The following is a 12,398-nucleotide window of genomic DNA, read 5'->3' as shown; positions in this document are numbered from 1 at the left end:
CGCACGGGGCAGGGATTGCGCTAATTGACACGCTGCAAACTAAGTCTAAGCTGCACTGAGAGAAAGCCTTGCCTTTTCCCTAAAATAGTCAATAATTTTAACTTATTAAATCCAAAGAGAATAGTTTTTCATGTGTTGCTTAGTTACTTGTCATCGGATTATAAGCAAAAACGAATTCTAAATATTTGATTATAAGCAAAGATTTTTCGTAATTCAATTTAAGCAAATTATGATTATTGAAAAACCATTGTATTTAACCAAAGCGTGCTTAGAATTGAGTGCTAAAGATATTGTTTTGCATATGATCCGATTGTAGTGTTTACTTAAAGAAAGAATAGATCCAAATATGTTTAACGTTTAAAATATATGAATACCTACTGTATTCGTAAACTGCAAACAAGTTGTAATATCATATTGCTTAATGGTTTTCTTACTAAGTTAATTTTTTCAAAATAAACCCATTTAAAATCTATAATGGGGAAAGTGTTTAAATAAGCTTTGGAACTCATGCTGTTTTTTATTTTTATTAATTTCATTTGTATTTACTTTTATTATTTTCCTCAGTGTAAAACGCAGGTGGCAGTGCATACTTTCCATTCACGAAAAGCATTCATTCAACTCGCGAAAGTAAAAAGAGTTGTGCCCCTCGGGATGCGGGGATGTGGATGTGGATGTGGATGAGGATAAGGATGTGGATGTGGATGTGGATAAGGATGCGGGGCAGTTGCGATTCAAATCTCTACAAAGGTACGTGTTTGCATACATAAGTAGACACATTCTATGTTAATGAAGAACTTAATTCGCTTCACAAACAGAAATTTGTCTCTTTTAATTGGAAAATGTTTTGTGTTTTAAGGTTTTAAGACTTGTGGCAAGCGAACCGCAACGTGACACATTTTTATGGTTTTCTCTGGAAATAGTGTCATGTACATATATACTATAAAGTTTCTAAAATACTGACTTTATATGTATATTAAGGCATATTATTTCTAAAAATAAATATTTTCCGAAGTATGAGTTAGTTCTTTAAAATAATATTTTGAAAAGATATTGTATTTATATTTTTGCAATTTTTGGATAGTTTTAAAAATTTGAAATTTATGACTTAAGCAAATTTTAAGTATTTGTATAGTTTCAAATATATATTTAAAAGTAGCTTTTAAACTCCAAATCTCCTTACGCTTTCTAGGTTTGAAACCCACTTAGGTTTTAACAGCGCTTAGTTTGGTAAAAGCTAGTTTTGCGATCAGCTTTGGCCTTCGGTTGGCAACTGCAAAGCTCTCGGTTGGCTTCAACAAGTGGCTTTTGCATCGCTTTTCCGCCCCCAACATCCGGATTCCCAGAAGCTCCCACTTTTTTAAGTGGGAGTTGTACAGAGAAAAAAACTATTTATTTCTCATATATATCACTCTCATTTTCAAAGATACTAAGGGGTTTCAACTGCAAGGGTAATAATAAAGCAAATCATAATAAAAAAATTAACAAATTAAATTAAATTTTGTACTGTGTTTTTAAATCAAGACATTGATTTAATTTTGCTTATAGAGAGTCAAAATTTTTTTGGGTATAAGAATTGTTTTAGGTACAAAGAGAGTTTTAAATTTTTAGTCATGCATTGTACGATTGGATATAACTCCACCATACGCCTTATTGGATTTTAAATGTTAATTTTGGGTAACAAGCCAAATTTGGGCCAAATATGACACGCTTGAAGAATATTCGTATTAGTAAAAATTTCTTTTACCTCGAAAAAAAGTCAAATTCTGATGCTTGAACTGCAATTGATTGTTGTAGGATGATCAATTATTACTTCATATACAATATCATCTTAACTTTTCGCTTGTTGTATAGAAATAAATTTCAAAATCCATATAAATTCGGATAAATTGTTGCTCAGGATTATTCTCCAAATTCATAAGAAGTCCAATACAAAAATTTCGATGTTGTTAATGAATCAACTATTTTCATACAAAAGATTGTTCAAATTAACATGATCGTATCCTAAACTGACATCAGTGACAAATTCATGAACTTTTAATCGACATAAAACATAAAAAATAAATTGAATACTTACAGCCAACTTATTTTTTTGACTCTTCTTGAATTTGTATTTGATATGAAAGTCATAAATATAAATCATGAATATAAGTTATACATTTTTGACACTTCTTGAATTTGTATTTAATATGGAAATCATACCAATTTGTCAAGTATTTATATCAATTTGTTACGAATTGATATCAATATTTTTATATATTTATATGATTTCTTTATTTTTTGATACTGAAACATACCTCATCCGTATTATTTTGGTATGAAAAAGTGATATGTGAAAACTGTTTCGTTTTTTTCTCCGTGTGCCAAAGCTTTTCCGAGCCGCCTGGACTCGGTCGGCTTTTCCGAGTGGGAGCTCGTCGAGCCGAGGCAAAAGGTTTAAATTCAGGCGCTCATCGGCGTCGGCACCCAGTCATCGGACGAAAGTGTTTGGAAACGGTTCGTTGGCACTCCCACAGGACCACAAACAGCCACAGCAGCCCACCACCCAATCGGTTGGGCGCCAAAATATCAGTACTCCTTCGGCAGTTGCCCCAAAATTGAAATTCAAATTGCAAATTGGCGCGCAAATTGTGACTGCTGTGGTTTCTAAAGAGTATTCTATATTCTTTGTTTTTTTGACGTGTTTGAAGTGCCAAGGAAGCGTTTTCAGTGCCAAATCCGAGTTTTTTTTTCAAGTGTATTTCAATTTTTTTGTCTTGTTTTTTCCTGTGCCTGTAGATAACATATCTGTTGAAACATATGTACTTACGAAAATATCGAGTGAAAATCATCAAAATTTTGAAAAATTTTTGGACATCGACATCGAAATTGTTTCCAGTGCTAAACTTCGGAAAAGGAAATCAAGAGATCGAAGAATTGGCGAATCAAAGTCAATGGAAATCAAATCGAAACCCTAAATTTGAGCTTACCATCATCCACATTGAACTTTAAGTCAACTAGCAAGTATTAAAGTATTACACTTAATCACTATAACTAATCAAATTATTGGTGTGACTATCATATTTAATCTCAAAAATATATAGTGTAAGTTAGCCGATCTTTATGATCGGGATCATTATATACAAATATTACTCAAACTTTATGCAAACATATTACAAAAAACATTCAATATATAGTTGTTTAAAAATATCTATCCAAGAAAAACCAAGAACTATATATTTAAACTTTGTAGAATAAAATCAACTTGATTAAAAGAAGAATTGAACCTATCCCGATCGCTGTCTATTGAAATCAAAATTTTGGACAAATCTAATTGATTAAGAGAACATATTCCACACAATCTGTTTCTAAACACACATATATAACCATTTAATCTTAACAAAACCACTTGAGAAAAGCTATTGAAAGTACGCTGATTATTATGTAAACAAAAAACATAATATTTAAGAAACAGAACACTATTTAAATGTAATTATTAACTTACATGAAAAATCCAAGAAGAGCTTAAAATGCATCCCATACTTGATCGCTACTATAGCGAAAAATTTCGAATCAAGTTCATAACCCGATATTTGATGGAGCTGATCCGATTGAGAAAGATAAGCAAGCAAAATTCTGAAGAATCGGACTAAGGCTTACCAAGTTTGAAGCGATCTTCTATCATAAAGACACACAAATCGAGATCTCAAAGAACTACAGAGATATTGAACCTGAAAATATCAAATTGAAGAATTGTATTAATATAACAAACCCCATTTGACATTATTGAAACACCGGCTAAAACGATCTTCATAAGAGATCAAAGATCTATAAAAATCTGAATTGACAATTAAATCGAGTTAAGAACTCTCAACCGAAACACTAAACCGTAATTCCACATTTTAAAAACATCTTTAAATCGAGTTTTAAAATCGCGATCGCGCTTTGAAATTGAACTTTGAACTTTGAACCTTGAGGCCAAATACATTCATCATGAGGGTCCAGAAGGACGCAGGACATGTGATCTAAGCACATCGCAGCTAACAGGTAAGACGCTTTGGGACCAGTGTGTGGCTCAAATTCAATTTCGTTGTCATTAAGTTGTTGGCACTGCCATTGCTGTGTTGTTGCTTTCGTTGTTTCCGTTGTTATCGTTGTTATCATTATCATTATCATCGCTCTGTAGCTCTTACTTATGTCATTTGCAATTACAAATGCTATTGCGATTACAATTAATGTTGAGTACATGAGTGTACATGAGCGAGAAATATAAAGATACGAAGGTATAGACAGCCATTTGAGCGAAAGGCACAGAAAGCAGGACACTTGAAGTAGACTCGCCTCTTAATGCCATTTACTTGGAAAGTTGGCAAAATGAGATTCGGAACCCTTCGAAGATGCTTAGCGTCGCTAGTAGTTGGGCTTTTTGTTTTCTCGATTTTCGAGGTTTCGATTTAATTTGTGGATTAAAAACGCAGACCCCCCAACCATCCCCCACTTGGTTGTTTTATATGTGCGAGTGTCCTTGTGTATCTGGCAGTTAATTAGAATTGCGTTGGCCCGGTTGACGGCTTCTTGTTTTGATTGTGCTAGACAGACGCTTAGACAACTCACGTCTTTGCCTACAATTTGGCCTTTTATCCCCACATACACTCGCCCCATCCATCTTGCTTGCTTACACTGGGCAAATAAAGCATCTGAATTCATTTCAGTGGCTTTTCGGGATCTTGAAGTTGGAGACAAGAGTCATTAGCCTTGATTTGGTCATATTAGCATATTTAATTGGCATAAAATCGCCATATATCGTAATTGTCGATGAAAATTCGATATAATCGATTATTTATCGGGTCAATTGTGTTATTTTATTTTTGCTTCATAGCAAAAATATAATTTTTTCAGAACTTGTGTTATAATACATATCAACAAGTTATTATTTAAAATAAGAAAATGTAAATGCTCGATTTTAATATCAAAAATAGCCTTTAGTAACAATACGATTATCGGAAATTCGATTTGAATTCATTGTCGAGACAATAATCTGATTCCGAATTCCTATTTGATGCCGAGACACATGCATAATAAGCATAAAATCCACATATCCACAAGTTATCAGAAATATGAAAATGTAAATGATCGATTTAATATCGTTAAGAGTCTAAACTATCGATACGATAGTCGATTGGAATTCATTCCCAAGACAATAATTGGACTCCAAACTTTGGTTCTGTAGTTTCTTTCGGTGCCGTGACATAGACATAATTATCTAAAATCCCTACATGCAAGATCGATATATCCATCCATCCATATATCGATCCATTATGTATCGGAGCAATTGCAATATTTTATTTTATGGATTAAATAAAATTGTTTGAGTATTTGTGTGATAATAAAAATCAACAAGTTACTAACAAAAATATGAATATGTAAATTATCGATTTAATATCGATAAGAGCCTAGAGTATCATTACGATAGTCGATAATTCGATTTGAATGCATTCCCCAGACAATAATTAGAATCCGAACTATGGTTCTGTAGTTTCTTTCGGTGCCGAGACACACACAGTTTGGTGAGGCCCGAGGACATCGGTGTCCTTGCATTTGCTAAGAGGGTAACATCTGCCTGGTGGCCGCCCTTTATGCCCATCCTCTGGCCCGTTTTCCTTGGCGCCCTTTTCGCTTTCTTCTTGTTTGTCACAAGTGTATTTTTCATGGTCTCGAAATCGTTGTTTTCGTCTTGGTTTTCTGTTGGTGGAATCATATGAATTTGATTGTTGCTTTTCGCCTGGGAATTGGTTTGTAACATTCAAGTTTCCCTGAAGCTCGGGCTTATGTTCGGGTTTTCTCAGCTTGAAGTTTTCCTTTTTTTTGTATTTTATCTTTATTGACAAAGATGCGCCTAAGTGAAAAGTTTGTCTGGAAAATTAATAGGTTTGCGAGATAGGTTTGTGTTTTATATCTTTGACTCGTGCACTTAACTTCCAATTGTACATGTAAATACAATTTAAATTCGCAAATTTTCAAATACATTAGTTGAATACCTACACTGCCTTTGAGGTGTTTGGATTTTTGGTTTCAAATATCCACCCACTGCTCGGTTTTCCCGTTGGATATCCTGGCACTGCGGACCCTCTAATGTATGCTACACTTTTCTTTTATCGTTCCTTGTCTCTTGCCCCGGGAAAACTTGGTGGCGAACTGTGAAGGAAAAATACGAAAAATGCCAAATGTAAACAAAATCAAAAATGCCGGCCATGTCCTTTGGCGTTTTGCTCCACATATTTTCTTTGTTGCTCCCCCTAATATATACAAATATTTTGATGGCAGATGGGGGGATAAAAAAAAAACAAAATCCTGGATGGGAGATACGAAAGTGGGCCTGTTAATTTCATTTTTCTCCAGTCCGCTTCCACTGCCGTTTCGTTGTCAGTTGTTCTGGACATTGTAAAATGGACATTGCGAATAAAAAAATTAAACAATGAAAGAAACGAGGAAATTGTGGTCCTGTTAATAAAAGTCAAAGTTGACATGTCTGAGCTAACTAATTCATGATGTTCTAATTTAACATTCCCAGACTTTTAAATGATGTTTTTAAAGGAATTTTAAAATCCTACATTTCTGAGAATTTTTCTATACTTACGATATCTGAAAATGCAGTCTCGTTAAATAGAAAAAAAGGATTTAGAGAGCTATACAAAATTCTCAATTTCATTCCCTCACTTCATATGTAGATATAAGAATTGCAATCCCCATACAAAAACGTTGGTTCACCTTTTGCTAACACAAACAATGTTGTTGATTTTCATTGTTTATTTCTTTGGAATTTTTCATTTGACATTGAAGCATTAGCCCTATGTGATAACGTTTAATCTGGTTATTGTTACTCTTGTTGGAGTTATTTCAATAGATTTTCCGTTTACCATTTTTCAATTCAATTTTGATATTCACTTGAGCTGCATGCAGTTCATTTTATATGTTTCTTGTTTTTATTTTTATTTTTTCGACCAGTTTGGCGGTTGAAATTCGCCAACCATTTTGCTTGTTTGCTGTTTGTTTGTTGGTTTTTCATTATTTATAACTGAAATTTAAAAGCTGTTGTTGATGCCGACGGCGCGGCCTCTTGTTGTTGTCGTCGTCGTCGCCCTGTTCTATTGTTTTTATACATCTATCAATATGTGTGTACCTATAATATACCTCCACATTTTTGGTTTATTTTCCTCTGGAGTTCCCCATTGTTGTTAGCCAGTTTGGGCCATCTTTTGTTTGGCTTTTTTGATGTCCAGCTACGTTAACGCTTTCACTTTCCGCCCCGAATCCCCCGTAGAATGCTTATCCCTCCTTTCATTTTTGTTTGAAAACCTATCGTTATGTGATTTAATTGAAAATTTTTAATTCCCCTATTTTGAGAGGATTTTATTCTCTTTTGTTATAGCCTATAACCCTTTGGAGTTTTCAGCAACCAAAACCAGCTTGATATTTTCCTGTGATTTATAGGGTGCTATTTTGATTACCTCTCTGAATATACGTATATTATTATGGTCTGAATATTTTTTCCATGTTTTAAAAATACATCCCAGGTAAAAGGATTCTTAACCCACATACCATTCCGCGAAATTAAGATGTTCAATAAATCTCCAACGGAATTTCCATCCTTTCGTAAATGAATTCCCACCCACTTTCCATGGAATCTTCTTCCGCCGATTGACCCATAAAAGGGGGCTTAACTTTTTGACCCCAAAAATAAAAACAAAAAGGCATTGGCCAAAATTGTGAAAGAAATGGGCGGAAAAATTGGGATTCATGGCATATACATACATGGTCATAAAGCATGAAGGCCTCTTTGTTTGTCAGCTTTTTTGGGGAGTGCGTTGTGCAGATAAAACGATCAAGTTGATTGAAGTTTATTAAGAGTCTATCGACAGCGATAAGGATTCTAATTGAATGGCTGAACTGATTATGGAAATATTTATATTAAGGGGTGACTCACTCGAATATTGGCTGGGATCGGAAATCAGTCGATAATACGTCTATCTTTAGTTATAGAGGGTTGAACTATGGTTTCATCACATGTAAAAATAACCAACCAAACCAAATAACCAAATAGTTTTTACTTTTCCTCTAAAATATGCAGGAGAAAAAAGTCATCAAAAAGTGGGTACTCAAATTTTATTAGGCAAGTGAATCGATAACAATCTAGTATCTGCAATATGAAAGGAGTAGAAAAATGGAGTAGTATCAAAATAAAATATGATATACCTTTTTTCTTGTTTTTGGCAGCTGTGCAATCGCATTAAAAGCATTTCCCACTGGCAAAATAAAATTAGTCACCTACGCATATGAAAAAGTACAAAAGACATGCAGAACTCCCACACGAAGAATATGAAATTGGTATGCCTTCTTTTTTTTACCCTTGCAGAGGGTTTTATAATTTCGATCAGAAGTTTGTAAAGCAGTTAAGGAGACTTTTCCGACCCTATAAAGTATACACATTCTTGATCAGGATGCCTAGGTGAGTCGATATAGTTCGTCTGTCCGGTTGTCCGTCTGAAACTTTTACCGTCATTCTGAAATATGTGTTCGCAGATCAAGTTTGAAAACCGCACCGATCGGAGGTATACGATATATCCTATTGCTCATATAGGAACGATCGCATATAACTTTCAAATATTGAATTTTCGAATTTTTTGCGCAGTGTTATATAAATCTTTCCAAATTTTGATCAGGGCAAAAGCATCCCGATCGGACGTCTATATCCTGTAGATCCCATAGGAATATTCAGGAAAAAACTGAAAAGTTAAGCTGTTTGTGAAGATATTTCCACATCGGCTCCATTTCCGTAATTTCGGCAAAGTCTGCAAGGGTATTAAAACATAGGCTTGCAAAAGTTAGCTTCAGTTCACATTTATTCATGAAATGCATTAAAAATAAATAATTAATCAACAAAGAACACTATTGTTGCACTGAAGCGAAAGAAAATAATTTATTTTTATATCATGATAACATAATAAACATTTCAAGAGCTTTAAATTGTAAATTATTAAAGAGTTTCAAATAAATTATAAATTCAAATTTTTCCCTACGCATACGTTACTTATAAAATAAATAATTTATAAAATAAAAGGACTCTATTGTTGCACTGAGGCAAAACAAAAAAATTAATATTTATATGAAAATAATATAATAATAATATCAAAAGCTTTAAATGGTTAAGGGGTTCCAAATAAATTATAAGTTCTCATTTTTCCCCGTGTGCTTATAAATTACAATATATATTGTTTCAGCCTACATATGTAGGTACGTGTGCCCACATCTCAGACTTTATCTGTCTGCCAGAATGTTTATGTTGAGAATGGCTGTCGGAAAATTCATTCCGCCGCACGCTTCTTCTTGGCCCTGTGAAAAGTCGAAAAGTTGTTGGGCTTGTGAATAAAAACGGGTGCCATGCGGAGGAACATATGTATTTTATATGCTAATGCGTTTAAAATCATTCAAATCGTGTCTATATCATATACACCACACACGAATGTAATTTGCGAACTTTTTCCAAACTGTCGCTCTCCCTTGGCAAAATGTGCAAATGGCAGTCAAATCTGGTCATAGTCGTCGTCTCAGTCTGTGCGTATAAATATTTATGGCTCGCACTGTATTACTTTATAAGCAAGTGTGCGATTCTCAAGTCAAACACAAACTTTCAACTGAAATGGGCGAACAAATAAAACAAACACCATCAAAATAAATCTTGGCGTGTGAATTTCAAACCAAGAATGTAACGAAAACAAACAAAATTTTTAATAATATTTATATCCAATTTTACGATTAGCAAGTGAACAGACGCATTCAGGCAAATAAAATATATGAATTTCCATATTTGCATATTGATTAAAATCACTTTTACAAATTATATTTTTCAAGCTAATCTGTAAGGATAATGATATTCAAATAATTCGTCTAATAACTCGATTTCTTCCAATGTTGTCCTTATAGAAATATTTCAATCGGATCCCCACTCTGAAAATGTTCGAAGTAATATTTATATTAAATATTACCTATCTGTGAGTTTAAGTCTTCTATTGTTTTTTTATGGACATTAAAACCGAAAATATAGGATTTATTTTCCAATTTTGTCCTTTAAGAAATATTTATGTGCCGTCCCCTGTTTGAAAAAGTTAGAACACTCTCTGCAAGGTCATTAAAACGAACGACCAGCACATGCAGCACCCCAAACCGCTTGCTTAAAAACATTTCCCTCGAATAACTGAGCAAAGTGAAATAAGATAAATGAGCCAATTTGACTTGGCGTGCGTGTCCTGGCCACAATAACAAATAACCAAATACCAAATGCCAGAGCCACCCACAAAGGCCCAGAGAACCCCCCAGAACCCCCAGAACCCCCAGAACCCCCAGAACCCAGGGAACCCAGAAGACTCACACCTGTGCCGCACCTGCTGCCTCTTTCTCCCGTTTTGGCCGCTTAATAGGCCAATCCATATGCAGTCAAGTCAACCGTCGAAAAGGGCGGATTCAGTTTGTCAATCACAGCGTGTAAAGCGAATTTTTGAGCGGGATTTATTTATTTTATTTTCACCTTGGAATCTTGCAATTGGTATTTTCGTGTAATAATTGATTTTTGCGAAATGATAAAGAAGATTATCCCCTCCCATGGATTTTCTGTATCTATGACTGCACGGGGGAAAAAATTAAGGGGTTGGGATTGGAATTAATTCTTGATATGCCAATTTTAAATCCACAGGTGTTACATCTTGACTTTAATTGCATTCATTTAATAGAATTTTAATTTTTAAATTAAAGAAAGCTTAGAAATCGAAGAGTAAAGGCAAAATAAGTTAGGGAATCTATTAATGTATGGTTATAAAACTTTTCTAAAAATCTTTTTACTGTTACTAAGATCTTAAATCTCTAAATTCGTAGTCTTAGAATTTCTTTAGCTTCCATAATCTATTATTAAGATAATCATAAAGGTTGAGTAATTTTTTCTTCACTGTGCCTTTGCGTTTATATTTTTTTTGGGGTGTTTTGGTGCCCCGTTTTTTTTGGCACAGAATTTTGTGATGTGTGTATTTGGTTTGTTGTTATTCGCCTGTCTGTCGAACAAGCGCGTTCATGTGTGCAGATGTTGAGCGTTTGCCACCGTTTTCCACCGCTTTCCACCATTTTCCACGGCTATTTTCCACCTAGCGCCGTCTGCAGAAAAGCAGAAAAAAAATGTAAAAAAGAAAAGCGGAAAAAAATGCAACTCAACCCGACTCGAGTCGACTCAAAAAGCCATTAAGGCGTCAAAGTCAATGCACTCAAATGATGGGGCCAGCTTTTCCTACAGGGGCCAAGTGGCCAGGATGGTTTTCCCGGTGCAGGAAAAGCCAAGTACCAGGATATTTATTGACATTTAAATGGACTCACGACAAGGAACGGGCACAAAAGTACGTTATAAAATTGAAAGATTTCCAGCTATTATTGCCCTCTTCCCGCTGCTTCTCGTTATTGATCTAATATTTATGGATTAATCAATCATCAAATTAAGACCCCGCACTGTTGAAGGTACTTTCCGCTTATCCCGCTTTCCCGCTGTGCCAGTTGGCCATTTCGCTGGCCATGTTGTTCATAATTAATCGGGAGCCAACGGAGCGGAGCGTTTGTTCAAAAGCCTCAGTCAACACGCATTTCGATTTAACCGCCCGCTGATACAATTGAAAATGCCGCTGCTGATCGGCGATAAGAGCGCCCGGCGAGCAGCGCTTAAATTGAACCCACTTAAATCCAACACCCCCGTATTGTCAACTAATTATGGAGGTTCTGGTCCACAGCCTCCGAGGAGCTTCGGTTCCCCCCTGGCCGAATCTTAGAACCCCCGCGAAGAGAAACCCCTTGAGAACATGGCTTCCATCGACACCTCCTCACTGCGGGAAAAACTCCGTCTTAATTGGGGAATTATGTTACTTTGGTGTTAGTCCATTTCTGGAGTCCCAAAATACTTTCACTATAAGATAAAGGGATATGGAAATCTCTTTGAAAATCTATGGTATCTTTAAATCGTTACAAATGGTCAGAGATATTATCAATTACTTTAAATGTTTTTAGAAATGCAAAACAAAATATCTAGTTATTAAAAAATGACCACAGTAAGATATATATGATTTATAGATAGATAGATAGATAGATAGATACATAGATATATAGATATATATGATATATTGGATAAATGGTTAGTTAAAATGATCAGAGATTTGAACATCCAAAATCCAAAAAGATTTTTAATGACTTAAATTATTATAAGAAATGCACAACAAAATGTCTACTGAACAAAAGTTACCACTATAAGATAAAGGGATATAAAAATATCTTCAAACATCTTTGGTAATTGTGAATTATTGGAAATATAGGGTCAGAGATAAAATATCTTCAGAAAT

General features: G+C 34.6%; 1 protein-coding gene across 12 annotated transcripts in view; it reads left to right on the top strand.

Moving 5' to 3' along the window:
* Window positions 1-59: 59 nt before the first annotated feature.
* The window catches only part of LOC108019041 (histone-lysine N-methyltransferase 2D), a 57,373-nt gene continuing 45,034 nt past the window's right edge, over window positions 60-12,398 (top strand). For 9 of the 12 annotated variants that reach the window (XM_065868336.2, XM_065868331.2, XM_065868334.2 and 6 more), the window contains exon 1: window positions 60-747. The gene's annotated coding sequence lies outside the window, so the exon portion shown is untranslated. Of the gene's footprint in view, window positions 748-2,775; window positions 4,024-12,398 lie in introns of those variants that run through there. The other 3 variants (XM_017086657.4, XM_070997767.1, XM_065868330.2) reach the window with 1 other exon arrangement.

The sequence above is a fragment of the Drosophila suzukii genome, chromosome X (genome assembly GCF_043229965.1).
Source record: "Drosophila suzukii chromosome X, CBGP_Dsuzu_IsoJpt1.0, whole genome shotgun sequence".
Taxonomy (NCBI): Eukaryota; Metazoa; Arthropoda; class Insecta; order Diptera; family Drosophilidae; genus Drosophila; species Drosophila suzukii.
This window is presented reverse-complemented; position numbering and strand designations above follow the sequence as displayed.